Source organism: Pteropus vampyrus, unplaced genomic scaffold (genome assembly GCF_000151845.1).
Source record: "Pteropus vampyrus isolate Shadow unplaced genomic scaffold, Pvam_2.0 Scaffold6, whole genome shotgun sequence".
NCBI classification, from domain to species: Eukaryota; Metazoa; Chordata; class Mammalia; order Chiroptera; family Pteropodidae; genus Pteropus; species Pteropus vampyrus.
This window is the reverse complement of record NW_011888787.1, coordinates 605,766-606,190: the sequence shown is the minus strand read 5'-3', so window position 1 is coordinate 606,190 and position 425 is coordinate 605,766.

Genomic DNA, 425 nt, shown 5'->3' with positions numbered 1-425 from the left:
TAGGGCCAACTGCGGTTTCTAAACCTCAACCTCACAATAACCTTTATCATCTCCAGAGAGAGGTACAGACTTGCCCAAGGTCATTCGAGCAGTAAGCAGCAGAAGGAGGATGCCCTGTTTCCAAGGACAAGCTTTTAAACCCTGCACGCTGTCCCCTTTCGGACTGCAGAGTGGGAGGGATGGGGGAGGGGGGATGGCAAGGCAACAGGCAGAGCCATAGTCAGATTAAAAGATAATCGGGCCGATCTAAAATGGGGTGGGGTGGGAGTAGAATATAGAGAAGAGAGAGCCCAAAAATATTTAGGAAAAAGGCCCTACTGAGTGTGTGATTGACGAGGCGTGTAGGTTGAAGGAGAGAGCGATGAGAACGGCTTCCAGGTTTTTGCTCCTAAGGCCGTTTCTCGTGGGGCCGTCAGAGTGACAGG